Source organism: Cupressus sempervirens, chromosome 5 (genome assembly GCF_028749045.1).
Source record: "Cupressus sempervirens isolate cs-2001-9-10 chromosome 5, ASM2874904v1, whole genome shotgun sequence".
NCBI classification, from domain to species: domain Eukaryota; kingdom Viridiplantae; phylum Streptophyta; class Pinopsida; order Cupressales; family Cupressaceae; genus Cupressus; species Cupressus sempervirens.
Window position 1 is genome coordinate 327,093,537 of NC_143122.1, and position 23,756 is coordinate 327,117,292.

General features: G+C 33.5%; 1 pseudogene; it reads right to left on the reverse strand.

Annotated features, from left to right (window-relative positions):
- Positions 1-795: 795 nt before the first annotated feature.
- Positions 796-23,756, reverse strand: part of LOC149555998 (DNA (cytosine-5)-methyltransferase 4-like) — a 33,893-nt pseudogene continuing 10,932 nt past the window's right edge.

A 23,756-nucleotide genomic window follows, 5' to 3' on the forward strand; every position in this document is an offset into this window, starting at 1 on the left:
TTAACTTGCTAACTAAAAAAATACCAAAGAGAATTGTCTTGTTACTTGTATAAAACTACTGACAGTATGCAAGATGGTTGATGAGCAACTATCCAAATAAGTATGATTATGACCATTTCCATGGCAAACACCAAAACATGTTGTTGTGAGGGAAAAGATTAGAAGGATACAAGATACTGATATTAATAAAAAGTAATTTATTAATCATATTCTAATTTACATGGTAGAATGCTCATATTGGTTGAAGCAAACATGCATTCCTCGTGTATGCAAGAGAGTTACCAATTTCTCTTTAAATTAGAGTCATCCTGTCTCACAAGCTCCAAGGTTGTAAACCCATATTTTTAACCTATTTTATTCTTCTGATAGACACTTAGCTAGTGTCTACTGGGTTTCTATGAATCAACGTATCAAGTTGTGGCTATTACATCTTGTTCTCAGAAAAAGACTTTATTCAAACACCTGATGGGGCACAAGCAATATCTTGAAGCACTGTAAGAGCTGACAAAAACTTGTGTTCATAAGCATAATTTAGTGCCAATCAAAATGGAGACATCAAGTTGTTGAACACAAAATGATAGTAAGCATGCAAAAGGAAAATCAAAGTGAAATCAAAGGTCTTATACATCATAGGGCATCTCAAAATAAAAATAGATAAGTAGAAATGTCACTATAGGAAAATCAATGTAAAATAGTACAAAAAAATGATGGGCTAAAGACAACCTAGAGTTAGTTGATTATAAATATCTACTTCATGTTTTTTATATGTAGAATATTTACAAAAAAATTATATACTCAAGATAACCAGGTGTGATAAAGGACATCAAGCATCTGCCCATGGCATTTTCCCAGGAGCTCCACAACAGCACCCACATATGTTTCTAGTACTTCAATAATAGCAATCTGCATTTCATTATTTCTAACATATGAGAAGTAATGTTTGATATTGCAAATGCATATAGTATATACTTTCATCATCTTTTCATCATTTTACTCTTTATAAGATTCCACAATCATCAATAGAAATCTAGGATGATGAAGATATTATTGTACCTCATAGGGTTCAAACAATTTATCATTAACTTTTTTTTTTATAACTTTAGGTGGGCCTACCATAAACTCAAATCCTTCCCTCCACCTACAAGATCAAAATGTTAAAATAATTCTCAAAGGTTCCTTTTGATTGTAAGATTTTCAAGATAAATAGTTGCACAATGATAAGAAACTAGCTCCATAATTATAAATGTGTTGCAGCTTGCAAAAGAACATATTATTGTAATAAACCATATCCAGCTTGGAGAAAATAAAAATCCATATACACCTACATGTTCTCAATTAGTATTGTTATATGCAATGTACCCCTCCCACTAACAATGAATGTATCAGTTGTTTCCCCATCTTCAACTTTCATTGCCAAATTCCTCTCAAGTTCATGATAAAGATGTTCCCTAATTTTTTTGTTTGTCACATGTTTCCCCTGAAAAATTGTTCAAATAAAAAATGAATTAGCTTGATCAATAGAAGTGTCTATGATAAGTACATAAACTCTATTTGACTTAATCAAGGAGCAAACCTCATGCCCAACAAATGGTGAAGTGTTGATTGCAAATGCCATTTTCACAGTAGGTTGTTCAATTTTAATTCCAAGCAAAGATGAGCCATTAACTTTATCTACCAAAGTTTCACCAATCTGTATTGATCATAGTACATAACCAAAAAAGCCAAAAACTATACATTTCAGTATTATCTTGAAAATTACTCAAAAGAAATGCTTCGTGATGTACAAGATTAGGAATGAAAATTAGGGATATTTAATGGATGGACAGAGGAACATATATACATACAAGGACATCATTTATACCACAGATAGCACAAATATCTCAACCTTTGACCATTTCAGTTGGAACTTTTGTAAAATTCTCATACACAAACAATTCATTGACTTTACCCAACCTAAATTTTTCATCTGATGAATACACCTGTAGCAGTTTCAATTAAGAAGAGCTGCAATTAAATTTGTGACTTAAATACCTGATTAAGACCTCTTAAAAATTAGATGAACAGAGAAAATAATGTTAGACCATTAGGAAAATAGCATTAGAAAGGTAAAATAAATATAAACAGTAAGAAAAGAAATATTATCTCAGCAAATATCTTCAACTTCACATATACTTTTACATTTGTGAAAAGATTTCTAAAATATTCATAATACAACTAGTGTTGTTACCACCATCCAATTTTTCTTAGCATAACATATATGGCCTTGGTTTGTCCATTTGACCCATTCATAGCATTCAAGTAACATTTCTATTCAATGAAAATAGCTACATCAATTTACAAAACAATTTTGATATGAAATAGGAATATAAAATCCTTTCTTTCTTTTGAGCTTCACTTGGAAGTTGAAAATGAATTACTAAAAGTCATAATTTGGTAACAAGAAAAGTTGCTTTGTAAGAATCCTTTAAAACTAAGTGTTGAAGAGGTTGTTGAAAGATGTAATTTTAAGAAACAAATGATTGAACAAGAAATCAAGTAAAACAACCTTAACAAAAAAGTACAACATAATATGTTACTCATACAGAACAGACCCTAGAAGCCAAAGTGTAGCAGTGGCAAATATGTTTGAAGAATAGTTTCTATGGAATAGATTATAAATTATAATGTTCACCTTTTGCAATAAAAAGGCTAAAAAACAGTAGCCATCAGGTAGCCTAGTCTGTAGATTTACAATTACTCTGGTATTGAGATTTCTTATATTCAATTTGGGAATTTTATTTTTTTCATTGCAAGGATTCTCTATTTTTACTTGCATAATATTGACCATAAAATTTTCCCAGAGTCCATACAAAATGTCATGCAAATAAATTTTCTAACATTATCTTCAACCAATCATATGCAATGTCGCTATGCCACATCTGAACACCACATTTGTTGGAATATATCTAATATAAGGGTTAACTGTGGCATCAAATTTATTGTTCTTTCTATATATCTAAAATATCCTTTACCTTTTGTTATAATTCTTTAGAATAACTAAGAGGGGGGGTGAATCAGTTATTCAAGGTCCAATGATGTCTAATGCAACTTTTTCTACAAATCGTTAATGGCACATAACTGAAACTATCATGCATGCAATTGAACATTAAACAATCATGAAAAGTAAACATGCATCACACCATAACACTAAGGATTTGATAACCCAAAAACCTTCTAGGAATAAGAAGGTAAAACTGGAGTGGGGATGATACCCACAAAATAACTGCGCAATTGATTTCAACCACTTCTGATTGTCTGCCCTGTTAAAGGCCTGCCCTGTTAAAGGCTAGAACACATTGTTAAATGTGACCTTGTTAGAGGATTTCACCATACTATTAGGAATGGGCCTGGTTAAAGGACTTTGGAACATTCACTTGGAATGTCACCCTGTTAAAGGATTTACAACATGGCTATTAAACCAACCTAATTCCATAGGATTTATTTTAACTATTACAATTGCTAGAGAGTAACAATAATGGCTTTTGATCTGATACAACTTACAACATATCTTGCAGATTACAAATCACACTTCAGTTCAATCCTTTTCTTGGCTTTAATCACTTCAGGTCTGTTAGCTTGTCATCTCAAGCTTCATCACCTTGAGTCTTCTTAGTCATCATACCAATGCAATCATATCTATGGTCACCTATCAAAGCAGAGTATCTGTGCTCTCTTTCACCTTAGCACCTTCTTCAGTAGTTCATGCTTTCATGCTTGACCACCACTTTGCTTCGTGACCTTATGACTCCTTAAATAGAAATCTGGGATACCTTTCCTACTCGATTTGCCTTCTCCAATTTTAGGGTTCAATAGATTAGGTAGGATACAATGTATCTATCCCATATCTTGCTCTTATCTAGAAACTTTGTCTAGAATCCAATTGTATTCGTCAAAAACATTTTACATAGTGTTCTGTGCCACTGGCTCATCATTCTTATCTTCTATTTGATTTACAAAATTCTAGATAACTACCATGTCAGCTCAAATCTGGTGAATCTTCAATTTTCAAAATAATGTAGCAACTCGGCATTATTGATTTTCTGATGCTCGGCTTCTTCTGTGTTCTCGGCACTTGTATCTTGCTTGGCACCTATATCTTCACTCGGCACCTATTTCTTGCTCAGCACCTGAAGACTGCTCGACACCTAAAGATCACTCAGCACACACTAAAATTGAACTTGCTCGACTTCAACTAAGAATCTATTTGGCACTAACTAGATCTTAGTTAATCCTTACATCATGTGTCTTAGTGTGTCCATCCTCTGTATCTTAGAGTATATCATCAATACACTATTTCATCAATGGCTTAGCTGATCCTTACACTTCATTAAAACATCATAACTTCAACCTTTCTCTAGGTACGCAGTTACATCTTATTGATTGCCACCTCCTTGTCAATCAACCAATTGATAGTTTTTGGGTCACTAAAGAAATTGTCATTCTTGCAAGTAGCAGGTTTGACATTAATGACAAAAAAATCATTGAAAACATTCTTTACCAGTTCCATTACTCTTCATTCAAGAGCTTTTCAATCATTTCCAACACCTTTATCTCCATACCTCTATGAATAGTACCAGAGTTTACCCTCCCGATAACTATTCGTCCTTTATGTTCATCAAAATCCAAATTTTTTTCCTACAACATTCAACCACATTTGTTGATAGGTTATAAATTTGTTAATTCATTCATAAAAAATAACCTTTTCAACCATTGGAAAGAACTATGGAGGACCTGGTATTAATTACTAGATCCAAACAAAACCAGGGTAGAAGTTGCATTGATCTGATATCAGATCAATCCATTTTTAGTAAAAAAATAGAAACAAATGTTACAACTATTTGACTTAGTAAATAAGTAACTGTTCTATTCAAATTACAATATTCCTAAATAGTAGCTAGCATGCTCCATGTAGAAACACTAGCCTCTACTCAAACAACTTGATGTATGTGGCCAAGTGTTTTTTGCAATTGGCCTCTCTTAATTTTTTATCAATCCATTAACTCTCTAGAGTTCTTTTCTAACTCATTGTGATCACTTGCTTTATCTACTACAATGAACTAAATTTTCTTGGTGTGTCCTTAGCATTACAAACTGCAAGATTCTTGTTAAATTCCTTTATGGATAAGCTGCAGATTGGAAGGAAAAAACACATTGGGGAAGGATATCATTCAATGTGAAACTTTCAGTGCTTCCACTGAAGAAGAGTTTTCTACTTGTTTAAGTAACGAAAATGGAAATCACTTGTTAGAAGGTAATTTTGGTCATCCATCCATCTTTAGATTTTTTTTTGTGCACAGATTAATTTTGTATCTCAAAAAAGGTGAATTGTTCTGATTTGTTTTTGCATGTACGATAGTCAAGTCTGAAATTTCTTTACAAAGTTCTTCTACACATTTTGTTAGCACAATTTGTTCCATCAATCTAGACATAAAGCTAAATGGAAATGCCAATAGCATAAGCTTGCCAAGAAAGAATGGAGAATAGAAAGAAGCCCTACATTGAAGACTATCAAGAAAGGAAAAAATGTTGGGAATGTGATAGAGTCTCACTCAGTTCAACTTGAAGGCATTGATGAGTCAAAAAGACTTCGCGAAGATTAGCAACATTTCCTAACAAAGTTTCACTGCCTCTCTGAAGAACTCTTCAATGAATCATTTTTGTCCCATTAGATTTCTCATACATGTATTAAACAAAAAGAATAGTGGGAAGATCCTTAGAGTGTTGGTCCTGACCTTTTGAATACACTAGAACTACACTTCCGATAGCAATATCTCCATCAGCAGAAACCATCTTATACAGGGGTTTTTCAGATGATGTTTTACCAATAGATTGGCCTACCCATTTTATATCTTTACTACTCAATCTACCTCTCCCTATTATAATGATAGGGGAGAGTTCAATTTTGTCCATCACAATCAAATCAATCTCTTCCTCATCCTCACTGTCTTCCTAAGCCTATTCTTCCTCATCTTTCTCACCATTCTCACCATTTTCCTCCTTTATTTCATCAGACATAGAAATTGAGTAGTACTCACTCCATATGTGACTTATTAGCTTTGTAGTAGTTTCATGCATTTCTTGTTTGCTAATAGTTTTAGGCCGTGCATTAGCCCTAGGATTCAAATTCTTTTCCTTAACTATGACTCCATTTTTTGTGAAAGACAATTTTGTATGATGTCTTTGTTCCATCTTTTTAGAAAGGCTTGTCACAAAGGCATTCCTTTGTATGCATTCATCTGGATACTCTGCAAACTACTACAAAATGATTTGACCATGAACAACAACATACCTTTCTATAGCATCTAGATTGTATGAGATAACAAATGGCTTAGTTTTATATAGGCTTGCCAGCTTCTTAATCACATCTGAGAAAGAAAGTTTTGAAGCATGACTCTGCTCCTTCAGCAATACAATTATTTTGATTGCAAGCCTGGAAATTTTTAGAACGGGTTTATACCATGGTAAATATTTCTTAGAAGGCTTCCCAAGCCTATACCAATCACCATCAGTGTGTATTAATATGAAGAGCATATTTGCTCCAAATTCTATCATCCATTCCTTGATAGCACTTAAATATATGTGAATTCCATGCAGCTCGTTATCTTGAGAATTTTTACCCCCTCCAGATTTAGCATCCAAGCAATAGCCGCTACCATTATCTTATGTCATGACACCTAAGCCAAATACTGCAGTATCTATCTCAGTACCACCAAGCATTGGAAGAAGTTCCAAGGGAACAAGCCTAGAATTGGAATTGTATAAAGACCAATCATGCAACATCCTGCGAGGTAGATCTTTAGGATCTAATATACATGAATCATCATAAAAAAGATATTCATCCATTTCATCTTCAGTGGCCTTATAATATGCAAGAAATGGATAATCATTTACAATTTCATCTTCATTGATTTTGATTTAGAACTTCTTCTTGCCTTAAGACTTTCCGACTTGGTCTTACAGCCATCCAATCATTCTCCTCTTGCATCAATCTTGAAAGCTTCTCATCCTCGTCATAGACAGATGAAGCACCAATAGCAGTACTAGCAGAGCTCTCTTTAATTTGTATACCAACAAGCCTCATATGTTTTGATTAAAAACACTCCTACTCCAAAGCTATAAGAGCAAGTAAACCAGTAAAAATCTGATCGGCTTCTTCAGAAATGTTGTCCAAACTAGTTAACTATTTTACAATTAAATCTCCCTGAGAAAGTATGAAATCTCTCCCACAAAAGCTTCCTTGAAAACTCTTATTAGAAGACATAGATCATGCAACACGTGCCACCAATTCATCCAATCCTAGTTCAGGATTACCTCCATCAGGATTGGAAAGAGCCTTGTATACCTCAACACAAAGCATTGCTTTTTCATTTAGAATACTGAAGAACTTCTTATAAGAGCCAGCAGGCTTTACACACACATACTCGGCTACCTTAGTTTGAAGCCATATAATAGAAGACCCATTTTCATATCCTATTATGGACCATGTTTCCACAACCCCAAACCCCTCAAAATGAACCACTTTTGATTTATCCAATAAACCTTCCTTTGGCAAAATTAATCCAGAAATATAAAGATCCATAGCATACACTATTTTTATTAGCTGAGAGGCACCCTTAGAATCATGGATTATAAAATCTATCAAGCATCGTTGTGGAGGCATTTCTTCTTGGTGTTGTTCATTCACTGTTAAACTAATGGCAAGCTCCTCCTCTTCCATAGTTTTTTCCTCCTTGGCTTCAATGATTGAATCTTTTGCATTCGGATGAAGTGTCTTTTCCTTGTAATTCATCATAGTGGCTGCTCATTTGGGGTGTTTTCTAGCTGGTTTAGATTCACCCTCATCTTGAACCTTGACCACATTAGCTTGGTTTTTACCAACTTTCTTTCTGGGTCTCTTTTGGCCCATATCCTCTACACTGTCAGAATCTCTGCCTGATGCCAAATATTTCACATAGTCCTTCCAGCTATAAAATTTCTCCCCTATTCTCACATGAAGGGCTTATGTATTAAGGGAAAAATGTATGAATGAATCATTTAGGAAAATCCATTACTTGATTTAAATAATGAAGTGTGTCTTATATTATTCAAAACTTGCCAAAGAATACATTATCTGAAAATAGTAGACCCAAGATTCCTCTCCCACCCAGAGAGATATTATTGTGTATGTGTTCAAGTATCTCTTTGGGTCAACTTATGTTACTTTTCTAAGGCCCCTATGAGGCCTTCTTTCCATTGAAAAAGAAGAAAATTCAAGAACCTAGCTCCTTTCCATCAACCGTTTGCTTGCAAACAAAGAGTTTTTGACTACTAGAAGTAGAAATCAGTCACACCAAAAAACCAAGGGCTGATTAATCTGACTCCATGGTTTCTCTAAGAAGCCATGGCCTTCTCACAGGGAACTCCTTATAGTAGCATAGATTAGAACTTCAGATATGCTTTCCCCAAAGAGAATCCTTAGATATGCAAAGAAGAGTTACTCTTTGACAAAGATAACATTCTCAATCAAAAAAACAAAGCAGAAAAATCTTGATGCTTAAAGAACCAACCCTTATATGCAACACACAAAAACGCTCCACAAACAAAAAATTTTTAGAATTTGATTCCAAGAGAACTAGAAATCATCAATACCAGTGCAAATTTAAATGGTGTGAAAAGAATACACATCGTAGTCTTTTGAAAAAAGCAAGAGAATAATCAAAATTTTCAAAGTAAGCCATTGTTCATTAAAAAATGTGTCTATTCATGTAGTTAATATGTTCTTTTCAATCCAAATTTGAGACTTACTTAATATCTGCACCAGTTGGTTGGGGTGGATGGGAGGAGATAGAGGCCCATCGGAGAGATATAGTCAATAAACGAGATCATAAAGTGAGCACACTCAACCACAAATAGATCACCTCGGGAGCAGAGCAAATAGTTTGACTTCTTCTACTCAACCGAAGCCCTAGGGGCCCCTAACCTGACCCAACCGAGGAGGCATACAACCCTTCTTGGCTCCTACACTCCAGCAAATCTCCAATGCCCCTGAAATCAACAAAAGTAGCATGGGTAGCCACTTCCCCCAACATACAAACTAGTGACTTATGTTGTTGCAAGAGTCACTACACAGATGCCCTCACTTCCTCATAGAAGAGATGCATTTCCATTTTCCTTGGTGTGTTTGTATTTGTGCATGCGAAATAGAACTTTGATGCATTTCCATTTTCCCGGATGTGTTTGTATTTGTGTACCCAAAATAGAACTTTTTGTATTTTAACATCATGAAGCCCATGTTAGTCAAAATTTCAACCAACACTTAGGGAAAAATACGTGTTGGTCAAAATTTTGACCAACACAGGCATGAATTTGAAAAAATAATATTTTTCTTGCCTATTCCAACCAATTTGACCCCATTTTAATAGATGGTCAAAAATTTGGTCTAAAAATGGGGTCAAATGTACTAGTGACCTTGCTTATGTTGAAATCCTTGTGGAGAATTCAAATCATTGAATCCACAAAGTATGGATGTTCCAAATGAATGTAGAATTGTGTGTAGGATGTCTCAAATCAATTTTCTCAGATCTTCAACACCAATCTTGAATGGGTCTTGGAGTAGGAAGAGGCTTGAATGGAAATGGATGAGTCTTCAACAAGAGGGCTCCATAGATCGTGAATCCTTTAATGGCTAACAATGAATCTCCTTGATGAATTGGATCTTGAATGCTTGAATTCTTGAATGCTTGATGATGGATTATTCGATATCACAATGTGCCTTAGAGAAAATGAGAGGAGGCTTCCTTATATATTGATCTAGGGAAAAAACTTCTACAGAAGGTCAACATGGGGGCATTAAATCCCAAATTAACCTTAACCCCTAGAAATGGACCTAGATTAAATGTTATTTAAGATTTTTCCATTTTGAAGACCAAAAAAACCAGCCTAGATGCGGGAGAAAAGAAAATTTTGAAACCCAACATCCATAAATCATGGAACCTTGAAATTTGGACTTCAGTTCAAGGTCAAGGTTGACTCTAACCTAGGTTAGGGTTGAGGTCATCCTTGACCTAGGTCATGGTCAAGGTTGACCTTGACCTTGAGGTCTCAGGATCTCAGTCGAGCGTGCTAGAAAAATGCAGAAAGAAAGTGGAAAAGGGGGAAGAATCAAGGGAGAAAGCTAGAGCTAAGCTAAGGACCCATTCAAGGTGCTTGATATGACCCCAAACCACTTGCTCAGAGAGCTAAACACTCTTAACATGGAAGTGCTTCCATTTTAAGATGATTCATTAAGCCCCCACTTTAGAAAGAGTTTGGACTCAATGCAAACTCTTGGTAAAGGACAACATAATGAAAAGATAATATTATTAAAATCAAAGGGACAAAGAGATCCTCAAGCCCCCAAGGAATCAATTCTTTGTCAACTCCAAGATTAAAATAAGAGAGAGACATCTCTAGAAAAAAAGAAGAAGAGGGAGGAGAGAGGAGTGGCCAGCTTGTGTAGTAAGATGTGTGTATCTCACTATAAACCACAAAAGGATGGGATGGACCACCAGGAAAACACCTAATAGTCACCCCCATAAAGTTATGTGCCCTTTGGTAGCTTTGTGCATGCATGTAGTTCATCTTCTAGAGGCTTTTATAAATTACCCATGGATCCATATTCTCATATTACCATAGAATACATTTGTAAAATGTGTATCTCTTTAGGATTTAGCAAATTATGTGCATTACCTTTCAAGGATTTAGCATGTTTGAAATTAGAAATGCATGTCTCTTAAGAATTTAGAAACTTATGTGCATTACCTTCTAAGATTTAGCATGTTGCAAAAAAAAGGTTAGAACAAAAATGCATAATATAGAACAAGGGAAGTCGTATATATGTCCCCCTCCTTAAGATGACAAAAATACATACTATTTTGACATGTTAAGGAAATAAAAGAACAAGGATAAAGCCTTCTTCAACATCAAGACAATATCCATAGACAACACCCAAGCCAAGAAGGTCACAACTCCTATGAGGCCTTGGAAGGGACAAATGCAAAGAGATATCATGCAAGAAAAGAAAAAATAACCCTTGTGAGGAATAGCACACAATGCAGCTTCCAAGGTGAGAGATTTATCAACCATGGAAAGCCAATGTCAAGCAATGAAATAGGTTATGATCAAGGACAAAGATTCTAAATATAAACCATAATTTTCATGTATGATTGAATATCACATAATAGATAGATAACTATTAACCAAGGAAAAGTGGATCCCGAAAAGATAGAAAGGAAAGAGATGGCATCCTTGTCCCCCAAGCATAGGAATAAAGATGGAAGGGGGTCGATTATATCACTTGCAACACTATACAAGACAACAAGCCCCCAAAGATTAGGCTAACATTGTTGACAAAATGTGGAGCTCCATAATAGGAGCATAAATTTTATTTAGAGATGTTTGCAAGGCTTCATAGTAGTAGGTGAAGTTTGAAGAAGATCCCATAAACAAATCTTGGCAGGGGTATTTTGTAATTGGTTTATCAAATCATATTCCTTTCTAGGAAGATGGAGTGAAGGAGGAAGAATGGGTTGAAAGGGTGGAAATGAAGTAGAAACCATTAGATGAGGTTGAAGGTTACTCCTTGTATGATACGTGTGGGCTATAGAACCTTGGTCACTAAAAGACTCTAAAGACTCCATAGGTTTACATTTGATAGTAATGTGAGGACAACCTTTGATAGTCAAAAAAGGTTCTGGATAAACCATGTTAGTTGTCTCAACACTACAAACAAATTCATAAGAAGGAAGCAAAGAAGACATCCTAGGATAAGATGAAGTTGAATCTTGATTCTCCATAAGATCATCACTAAGAGGGAGAGAATTAAGATAAGTCATATCATTCTCCGGTAATGCCTCACCACTAGAAGGAATCTCAAATGGAGGTAAAGCATCTATAATATCCACATAAGAGAAATGTGTGTTAGAAAAAGATTTATCATCATGTATGAATTTTTCATCCATTAATAAAATACCCTCTTGTATAAAATATTATTTGCGAGGAGGGGATAAACAAATGTCTTTATCCATAGGATCATCCACAATGGTTTCATGAAGAAGAGAGTAATCAACATCCAAATCCAAAGGTTCATCTCAAATAGGAGGATTATCAACCCTATCAATAAGACATTTGAAAACACTTGAAAATAACTTGTGCCACATGATAAAGAGTAAAGAAATGCATAGAAAATATATCTAGATATATCCAAATGCATTCAAATGAAATTGATCAGGAAATCAAATACCACAAACATAGTAACGGTATCTAATTCCACATAGAAATGTAAATGTTTTTTGTATTTTTAAAGAATCTAATGATACTTGATAGAAATATGTTTGGTTCTTGTGGGGGGTTTAGCTTGGTCAATTAGATATTTCAATTTCAATTACATTTAAAGGTTGATTCCAAATTGGGCTTTGAACAAGCTAAACCCCCCATCAAGAACAACACATATTTCTATCAAGTATCATTACTTGAGAGAGTTAGTTCAAGGTGAAGAAGTGAGATTGGCATATGTGAACACTAAGGAGTATCTAGTGCCTACCCCTAGGTTGCATTTTTGTTATCATTGTCGAACTCTTTTAGGGCTAGTTTTATGTTGATGGTTAGTTTTGAGACTATCAGATATTGTGTTATGGATTCAGTTTATTATATGATGAGATTACTTGGTACTCTACATTTCACGTATGCATGATGATTATTACATTATTTTCAATTATTGATTAGTTAGATGGTTTATTATCACATGTGTTTTCTTATGGATACTTACCCCATACTTGCATGTGTATGGTGTGTGTGTTTGTTCTTGGATGGCATTTCTGATGTGGTCAAGGAAGGGAGTCGTAGTCACCTACTAGTCGGGATCTACACGATGCACCACTTCCTGCCATTGCTTGTTTAGCTTAGCATATATATAGTATGTACATGCATGGTTTTTATGCAAGTTGTAGGTACCGGGTATCGACTTCCCTGAATTGCCAGGATGAGTGTACCCTATCACATTATCTCAAATGGTAAGAGAGGGGAGATAAATTCTCAAGTCCAAATCCCAACCCTTTAAGCCATTTTTCCTAATTGAAAATTAGGACAAGTATCTTAGTTGGATACCCTTCGAATACATCGGATGACGTAATTCGTGATATTAACCCTTTTGGTTTGATTTTGTATGTGTTTTGCTATGATGGGTTTTTGTATTTTACTTTATGAGTCTTTAGTGTATTTTCTATTAATTAAGTCTAAATAAAAGATTTAGTTAATGATATAATTAAATGGAAAATTAATATGACATTTATTTTATTTAATTAATTGGAAAATTAATTAAATAAAAGAATTAAGTTTGAGATGAAAGTTATAAATATAAATTTCGAATGTGATGATATTTATTTAGAGTTGATTTTTAAATAAATGCTAAATAATATTATTATTTAAGTTAATAAATATTTTATCAATTAAGTTTTGAAAATAAATTTAAAAGTGGAAAAGATATTAAAATTATTAAAAGATTCTAGATCACATGATGCATGCATGTGATTAAAATATATTAAGATAGAACAAGTGGAGTTATTAAAGTGAGTGCATAAGATTTAAAAATTAATAAATTAAATTGAAAAGAGTAAAGTGAATATTAAATTAATTAATGTGCATTATTCTAATATTCATTCACATAGGAGTTTGCAAATTCTCGGGAGTTGTCATGTAGACAACACAGGAGTTTGCACTCTAATTATGCACGTGTTCTCAACAACACAAGGGTTAGTGCACAAATTAAGCACATGGTGTCTACAACCTTATGACTCATCTAGAAGGTTGGAAAAGACTCATGCTTAGTTGTCAACACCTTCTGGTTGTTTCTAGAGACATTCTAGGTGCTTCCTGAGAGTTCTTTATATTTAGGCACTCCTAGAAGCTTAGGGAGAGAGCGTTTGGAGCGTGGTTAGAGGATCGAGAACGTGGGAGAAGGAAGGAGCTTGCTCTGCAGATCCTGAGGAGAAGTGATTTAGCATTAGTGTCTGGGTAGACACTTGTGACTTTGCTTATGTTATTTTCGCATCTTGCACTTCCTGTCTTCTTCGTGTCTTCTGAATGCTTTATGGGGATTTTCATATCTTGGTTGTATGCATTTTGTCATGGGTAGTTAAATTCTTTATAAGAAAATTTTATAGGCATAGATCTGAGGAAACTAAGGGGTTAGGGTTTTCAAATGCATTTTAAAAGAATAAATAATGGGTAAAGTTAGAGAACAATTATTTAAAAGGGATAATTCTTAATTTAAAGAATTAGAAAGCCTTTTTTTATTTAAAAGTTATATATGTGTTCTCTTTTTAAATATATAAAATCTGCACATATATATATATATATACATAGATATAATATATATATATATATTATATCTATGTATATATATATATGTATATACATATATATATATACATACCTATATATATATATACGTATATATATATAGATATATATGTATATATACATATATATATACATTTATATGTATAGATGTATATACATTAATATATATACGTATATACATATATGTATATATTTGTTTAAAATCACAGTAGAAATATGTAATAATATTGCGAATCGCATTGGTGGAAAATGTTTTTAATAACGTTGTAATTAAAAAAACAAAACGTATACATATTTGTGGGAGGGTCGGGATATACCTCCCGTACCCCCCCTCTGTTTTCATGCACCAGCAGGTACCGTAGTCGCAAGGTACCTGCATATCGCAGGGTACCCGTGACGGACCTGTTTACTGCCGCACAACCCTTTTTATATAGTTGCTCAGCGATTTTTAAATCGCTTAAACCTCAAAGCGCCCCTCTTTTAATATGTATAAAGTTTTTAATACGTATAAAGTTTTTAATATGTATAAAGTTTAAAATTTTGATTAAGTTTTTAATTATAGTTTTGTTGAAATTTTTTATAAATATAGATATATATAAGGTCATAAACAATATTGTTAATTGCTCACTATTATTAGTTAGGATAATAATATTATTTGTAATAATTATATGTTAATATTATAATTTTTATTTAGAATTTAATAATTAACTTAATTAAATTTAGTTTAATTAAGGCTAATTATTAGATGTATTCAATTGTTGTTATCGATGTTATTGGGATTCAATAGAATTGCACATTGGCTTATTGGGAATCAATGAACTAGTGGAGATCGAACTTAATGGAAAAGAACTCATAATGTGTTGAGAAAATTATCAAATTATAAATTTAAAAATTTAAGTTATTCGAACGCTTACCTTAGTCGATTTTAGAAAAGAGTCTTCTCGCTTGAAATATTCATTGAGCTAATAATATAGTAATGAAATTACTAGATAATTTTAAATAATTGCAAATTATTTGATGATTAAGTTATGAGATAGAATCTTAATTGAAATGATTATCGATAATACAAATTTGTTAAGGAAATATTAGTATTCATTGAAAAGAGTGACGAATGTGGTCATTATAGATTTATTAATAAGATTTCCAATATAACTTGTTATTAAATAATAACAAGTCATTATTGAACTATTAATATTGGAGAATTGGATTATAGTTGACTTTTAACTTACAAATTATAGTTAGTTATTAATCAACTGATATTCGTTGGGTTGTTGGTATGGATATGTAATTATTAATTAAATTAATTAATTCAAGTTAATTAAATTTAATTAATAATTAAGTTATGTAATAAAGTTTTAATTGATATGCTAATATCGATTCTTCTAGCAAAGTTGTGAAGTATTTACATCGAAGTTGATAAGTCTTGTTCTAAAGACTTGAATAATGACTTTAGATATTTTAATGGTTGTTAGTGATGATTTAAATATTATAATGATTAAATTAAGAGACCTAAATTTTAGTGATATTTAATTGAGTTTTAATTAATGACTGTTAGAATGATAAAGAGTCATACCTATGTTCATTATTAATTGATTTAATTAAGATTAATTAATAAAGTGAATAATATTAATTAAGGGACAATGAAGGTTAGTGTAATGAGTAAATATTTATCCTTCAGTTATTCTTAGAATGTAATTTTAAATAATGGAAGGATAATGTTATCAAGGGAACAAACGGGTTGACTTGTAGGTCAAATGATTAATCTTATATACTTGAAGTATACTTGCAAATAGAAACTAAAACCTCCATACTCAATTCAACTATGTAATTTTAGCAAACCAAAAACATGTGCTTGCATTGTGTTTTCTCTATGCTTCTTGTTTTGGGTTTTTGGGTTGACTAGTGTTGACCAGTTATAGGACATCTACCAGAGGCTCGGGGGTTGTGATTGTGATGTCATGATGATGTCTTTTGATCTTGATTCTTTATAAACCCAACCATGGTAATGTGATGGCATGCTCTATGAGATGTTTGTATTTATTGATTGTTATTCCTCATTAGTCTTCTTGAGTGAAGCTAAGTTATATGTATCTAACACACTTGACTTAACCATTTTTGAGTCATCAATCAGTTATCCTTGGATTACTTTCTAGTCGCCATAATGGGACTAAAATATTGATTTATTTCTTGATGATGTCATGTTGTGACACATTTTGACTCAACCATTTTGGAGTCTTCGATCAGTATGATTTTGAGATATATTTTGGTTATTGAGAACCAATGGATACTTTTGAGTGGTACCTTCAGTTGCCAATAGAGAATTGTTATGGTCATGATTATCCATGGATGCTTTTCATGTGCTCATCGAGATATAATGCTCTTATTGTGGATTATCTTTTGGTATTTTTCCAATCACTTGTATAGGACTGTGGTGATTTTGTGATTTATGATTCCATGATCTTAGGGTAGGTTATCTACTTGTAGTGTCGGGAAGTGGCTTGCGATGGGGGTCAGGGCCCTAAGTGGCTGCCAAGGTAACTCATTGTAAGTTGTTTTAATAAGTGAAAACATTTCCACTAAATGGGGATTAAATGAACCTAATAAGATAATTGTATGTTCTCGCCCATGCCTCGAGTGCTTGTACAGGCTAGGATGGGAGTAGAGAGAATGCTTGGTTGTGACCTTACATTCCATAGTAAGCCTCGTTAGTATGAGAGGATACTAGTGGCCACACAGGGATCACTAGGGGGCCGGGGTCTATTGAGAGACTGCCAGGGTAACTCTAGTCTGATCCATGTGATGACACTTTTTCGCTTGCATAGTAGGTTTCCTACATGTCTTTGTGTGCCTCTGGGATTAGATTTCAGTTTGTGTTGGAACCTTTGAGTTAGTATACTTTTAGGATTCCTGGACCTAGAGAGTATTTATGTTATGTGATTTTTGATAACCTGTTTGGGACTTGAGATTATCTCCTCAGCACGGTGGGAGTGGGCCATTTAGGTTCCACGCAGTCAGGTGGTAGTGCTTTTTCACTCTTACCATTTGAGATCCGTCTGAGACACTGTGGCTGATGCATTCTTTGTTAGTATCTATCTTCATGGATTATGATGGTGGACATGTATCCTCACATTAATGATTTGCATATGTTAGATGATGTTATCTTATGTTTTATTTTGTATTTTAGATATCTTTCTACATATGATGTAGTATGATTTAGGAGTGATATTCCTACCATGTTAATACCGATGATCTCTTCGGTGATTTGGGATGTTATGCACAGAGGGATGGCTAGGATCCATGATGGTCTAATGATGCAATTTATGGTTGGGAGGAACTGTGCACTTAGTTAGTTATGTTTGTAATTTATGGTTATCTCCTATGATGATGTATCATGTATGATTTGTGGTTTCATTTATGTTATTGCATCACGGATTAGAGTTAGTATGATGATGTACTTTATTTTACGTATGTATATTCTTTTAAGCCTTTCATACCCTGTGGCATGTACAGTGGATGATTGAGCAATCAAAGATGTAACTTATGAACGTTGGACTTTTCATTATTATTTCATGTGGATGTAGTATTAGATGGAAACATAATTAGTTATGTTAGATGTGATTCAATGTTAAGGGATCCTTAAGAATGTAACCTGTTATGTATGTTATGTTTACTTTCAGTTGAATGATGTTATTGCTTCTGTTACTATATGTATGTTGTAGTTTAACTTTCATTGTAAAAATTAAAAAATGTTACCAAACTTAGTGAAACTTTAGGTTAATTCTTTGGATCCTTTGGCAGGGCCTTACAGAGCATATAACTTGTTAGAAACAATAGTCCACCAAGATAACTGAGAGGGGGGGTGAATTAGTTATCCAACAATTAAAAATTTTATCTTCTTTAAACAAACTTAACCATTCAATTAAAGTAAGTAGCAACCATAATAAGATGCACATAGATAATAACACAAGATATGTTAACTAGGGAAACCCTTGATCAAAAGGAAAACCCCAGTGGGAATGATGCCCACAAGATGATGTACTAATATAAATATTCTTTGTTAGAGGATGGACCCTATTACGAGTCTATTACAACATTTAGTATATAGAGTCCCTATTAGGAGACTTTGAATACCTGTTAGGAGATTCCAACCATGTTAGGAGTTGTGTCAACCCTGTTAGGACTTGGAGTACAATGTATGCAAGAAGAGTCCACTGCCCAAACATGCAACTTCAACTACAAGAAGAGCTCATTGCTCAAACATGTAATTTACTGTTATGTTCTTTCGTCTATTTTATCAATCGAACCAATCACTGTCAGTGCCATGCCAAAAATAATGGGGCAAAAACACACACACAAAAAAATTAAGTTAATTAATCCACTAAGTTGATATATGTTTGACTACAACTTACATGATACATTATGTTTTGATATGAATCTATATATTTGTTTCACAAGTTAAATTATAGGTATGTTGAAATGCAGATATAGGTCTCCCTAACAATAACTTAACACTTCATTTCAGTTTATTTCCAAATGTGTAGGATTAAAACATTTGTTATTTAATTGATTTTGACATTTTTTTCTACTACATTAGACCCTATACCATTACCACTTATAAAACGCGACCCTTCAATGCATTACTAATCTCACTTTTATTTTTTTTAAATAATTATGATATTAAATAAAATAAGGTAAACATCAACATTTACAACTTAATTAAATAATTTAAATAACTAAACCAAAATAATAGTAATTAAATCTACAACTATGCTACTATTAGACAAAACATTTACATAACTAACACTAAATGAAATAAACAATATCTTTCTAATCATTATTCTAATTCTAACCCATTCAACTTTACACTTAAATATATTGAATTAAATTTAAGAAAAACTAGAACAATATTACCAAAATAATAATTCTATTTACAAAAAAAACTACATAAATCTAATCCTAAATTACTTACTAACACTTACTAACAAATAAAAATATATATACTAAAAGAATAACTAATTAAACTTTACTAAAATAATAATACAAAAATAAAACTAACTACTATACTATTCCTAAAAACTAACCTAACCTAACTCTTAACTACCTCTAACATCACACTAATTAAAAAAATCCTAACTTGACTTATTAACCAAACCTAACTACTAACTAAACCCTACATATCACCTAACTTTCCCCCTAACTCACTAACTTTGCCACCACCCTTTTTCCCATGCTACCCTAGGCTCACATGGACACCCCATACATGGTTCACACTGCCTAAGGGAGATCATAGGAGGATGCAATTTGTGTGGGATTGGGATTGGTTAAGGAGACCCATCAAATTAAAACATAAAAAGCCGCCCCCTCCCCCCATCAAAGCATTCACATTCAATGAGGCACTCAGCCAAGTTGCCATGGAACATGTGTAGACATGAAGCCAATAGGAGAAAGGTGGATAAAATCAAACCATTTAATGTGTTGCACTTGATCACAAAATCCTGCGCCTAGGATGGTGAGGTGGAGGGTAGGAGATAATTCAAAGTTTAGTTGTTGGACTTTAGGATAGGATAGAGTAGTATATATAATTCTTTTTTTTTGTTTATTTTATTTCATGCTATTAATTAAATAAATAAAAGGAATATTAAAAAGGATCTTGAGGGAATATGCTATGTTCAATAAGGAGATTAAATTTTTCCCATACAAAGGGTAGAGAGCAATTTGCTCAAGAAGGATAGATTTTTTTTCCATGTCTATATTTTTCTAAGTATTAGATTTTCAATTACAATTTAATTTATATGGCAAGGGGATTTTTTTTACCTCTACATTGAATTATAGTATAGAGTTTGATGTTATGTTGATACATTAATGTAGGAAATTTCTCTTTTCAACAATTACGAAAATACAAGATAAAATACCATTTATATTATCAAATTTTCTTAACATAGTTCGGAATCAAATTGTATAACTTTATATATCATCATTTGACCTAATTACCATTTAAACATATGCGTACACATTTGAATCATAAAGAATATTATATGAAGGCAAATTTCTCATTTTTTTCAACACACGTGAGCTAGCCACTTCTTATTCATTTCATTCAAACACCTGATTCAAGGACTCCCTCGGGAAAGAACCAGGGAAGAAAACTCAATATCATAATCATCTCAGAAATAAAGTTAACAATAATTTTTTTCAATAGGGTCACTATCTTGAGGAGAAGTCTCTCATACATTTTAATTGCAACAACAACTCTAAATTCATGCTTGGACCCATATCAAGGTAGCCACTATGAAATCTACAAATTACATCAAGGTAACCATGGAGAAATCAAAACTAACTGAGAGACAATTAGATTTAACACGTACCACATATGATCAAATCCTCCCATCCTAGGTTTGCACAATAGGTTCATTAATGAACTAGACTAGGGTGAAGGTGGATTTTTCCAGAGTAGGACAAGTTGGTCACAACACCATAACAGATGCCTCTTTTGAGGCTATAATCACAAGAACTTTCATTATTTACTTCTCAAATCTCAAAACACAAATATTTTGTAGGGGCCCATATCGCCCTACTCTCTCCCTCTCCTCATCATGAGGAGAGACTCTGGACTACCCGAAGTCCAATTGAAGCCCTCCTCCCATACATGGCCACTTTTTCCCTATCTAGGGTGAGCAATGCCAACACAACCCTTATAGTTTCCTTCATAAAACAAAATGTAAAACATGAAAAGAAAAAAATTAAGAAACCCATCACAATCTCATCCCTTACATGTTTCATCTTACATATGAATACACACACATGCAAAAAGCCTACTTAAGCAATAAAAACACAACATGAAGACACGAACTTGAAGGATTCCTACCTTCACAAATGGTTATGGAAACTGAAACTTTGAGAAGAGCTATCCTTTCTTCCTCTTTTAATCTTGGCTTTAGTCTCTCTAAAAGTAGAGATTGGGTGAACACTCTCCAACCCTCAAATTTGTAACTAAATAGGCTCCTAACTCAACCACCTAAAAATTGCAATAACTCCAAACTTGACTAAATGCTTCTAGAGTCTTCTAACTTAACCCTATAATCAAGGCAAACTTTATGGTGGAGTATAAACTTGTCAAACTCATAGTGAAGTTCCAATTTTTGCACTAAAGTAAAAATGGGATATTTAGGTGGTCACAAAAGTCAACAAAAGGGTCTAGAGGGGTGGAAAATGTCCCCAACCCATACATATACCCCCTACATACTTAGTTCTCATTAATTTTTTCCCCCTAGGACAATTTTAGGACCTATTAATTTTCTTAAAATACTTGGACTTTCTAAAAACCCTAGGAATGCAAACTTACCTCTAAACTCTAATTAGGGTAATTAATCTTGATTACCAACTAATTAGTATTAGGTTACTAACCTAGTCCATCTCAAATTATTAGGTTACTCAGCTAACCCTAATTATCATGTTGATAACGAATTATGACTATCAAGTGACACTATAAGATCACTGTTACAAAATATTAAACATTTTACAATTTACGATTATAGAATGATACACACATTCAAATTATGATACAAATAAAAACACAAAACAATGGATTCTACATCTTTCATTAGACTCAACCCTATTTTTTTCAAATTATACATAGGGTCAAGTTCTAATTCTCTGTTAGATTTCTTGGCTAATAATCCTGCACACTAAATCCACACATCCGTACTTCAAGAAAATCACATGCATATATTTAAAACTCATCTAGATAATCACATAAATGAAAACATCAATATTTCATATAAATAACTTTTATCTCATTTTTGTTCATATATTTAACCATTAAAAAAAATCATAATTAAGGTATTAATCATATTCCTAATTATGTATTCATTTACTGTACTACATCATCAATATGCATGTTCATAAAACATTAAATTACATGATTAAGCATCTCAAAGTAAAACATCACATGACATAAAATAACATAATAATGTCCAGTCCATCTGATAATGTCTCGACATATCAAGTCATAATGTATCAAAATAACAATGTATCAGTTGTACTATGATGGGTCGGGGTGAGGCCTCACATCCTCCCCCACTAGGCATGAACTTCCTCTTGGAGTTCATCAAAAGGATATGGCTACTGAGATCTCATCTCTGTTGTATCCTCCCATGAAGTTGTGACCTCATCATAAGGATCCCACTAGACCCTAGCCTGGTCTAGTTTTTGGCCTCAAAGAGCTAGGGTCTGTCAGGTAATAATACGAATAGGCTCTAGTACTAACTACCTATCTAACTCCACCTGCAAGGCATTCCAATGTATAATGTGAGACTCATCATAAATGTATCCTCTAAGTACATAAACATGAAACACATCATGTATGTGTGAGAGGATAAGTTGCAAGGATAGATGATATGCAACTGGTCCTATCCTCTCTAGGATCTCAAATGGTCCAATGAACTGAGGTGCCAACTTAGAGCCCTTTCTAAATAAAATCAGAATCTTTAGTGGTCACACCCTCAAGAAGACCCTATCTCCAACCTTATACTCTCAATCTATCCTCTTCACATTAGCATACTTCTTCTGCCTATCATGTGCCTCTCTAAGGCATTGTCCAATTAGGGTCACCTACTACTCCATCTCTTTGACTAATTGAGTACCAATAGATACTCTATCCTCAATCCTATCTCAACTCAAGGGTGTTCTACAAGGTCTTCCATACAAGGCCTCATAAGGTGGCATACCTATGGAGGAATCGTGCCCATTGTTATAGGCAAACTCGACAAGATGAAAGTATTCCACCCATTTGACCTAATGGTCCATTACATACATATGTAACATGTCCTCCAATACCTGATTCACTCACTTAGTCTGACCATTAGTCCAAGGATGGTATGTTGTACTAAAATTGAGCCTAGTGCCCAATGTTTCCTACAACTCTCTCCAAAAGGATGAAGTGAATAGTGAGTCCCTATCTAAGATGACCTTATGGGGAATGCCATAACGTCTAATAATTTTTTGCAAAAATACCTGAGCTATGTCTTGTGTTATGTATGTAGTATGCATGGGTGAGAAGTAGGAAACCTTGGTCAATGTGTCAACCATCACCAAAATGGCATCATGGTGATGAGAAGACATGGGGAGACTGACAATAAAATCCATAGATATGGCATCCTACTTCCACTTTGAAATCTCATGAGGCTGAAGAAGCCCACTGGCATGATGATTCTTTGCCTTCACCCTCTGAAACTCAAGGCATCTTGCAAAAATTCTAGCAATATACACTCTCATGCCTAGCCAATGATATAACTGACTCATATCTGCATGTAACTTCTTAACACTAGAGTGCATTGCATAAT